Raw genomic sequence first — 809 nt, 5'->3', positions numbered from 1 at the left:
GTGTTTGTATTATACTTAACTAACCGTCACACTTCAGTGATTCTATTGTGATGGGTATCAACACAAGCGCAGCACAACCATATGGTTTATGCAAATTAGACCTATTTATTATGTATACTTGTGCAGTGTTCTTTTGTAATATGTAGCTTGTTGAGTAGATACAATTACAGCTTAGCCTGAAGATGGACTGAGGTTAAGAGGCTTAAAGAAGCCTAGAGTTAGAGTGAGGGCTGGATTAATGGGTTTATTTAGAAGCATGAAGCTGCTGAATGACCTACAGTAGTAGTATAAGTCTTATGTAGCCCACAGCTCAGCTAGGAAAAGCACGTGTTTGTATTATATTCACTTTATAGGCATATCATTATATCGTTGTAATTATAGTATAACCAATGGTTATGTATTGTATAATTTGCCTTATCATGACTTTTCCATTGCATAAATCAGGCCTATAAATGTATTATTTCTCAAAATAAAGTTTGTTATTTATTTGTAGTAAATCGGATCGGATAGAAACAGAAAGATGGAATTAAAGTCTGCAGTATTGAATATTGTTTTGTGCAGAATTACATGAAGTAGCATTTGGAAAAAACAATCATTGTACAATAAATACATTAGGCTTGATTGTTGTGATAATGAAGTGTTGTAAGGTCATTAATGCAAAATCCAAAATGCAATAAAAAAACATTTAGAAAACAATAAACTGTAAAAATAATTGATATAAACACGATTAAATTATTAGTCTTCGTCTGGAAATTTCAGAGGAAACCTTGTTTTTAAGTTTTACGAGTTGTACACAAAGCGTAATCGAC

Source organism: Antedon bifida, chromosome 11 (genome assembly GCF_963402885.1).
Source record: "Antedon bifida chromosome 11, ecAntBifi1.1, whole genome shotgun sequence".
NCBI classification, from domain to species: Eukaryota; Metazoa; Echinodermata; class Crinoidea; order Comatulida; family Antedonidae; genus Antedon; species Antedon bifida.
This window is presented reverse-complemented; position numbering follows the sequence as displayed.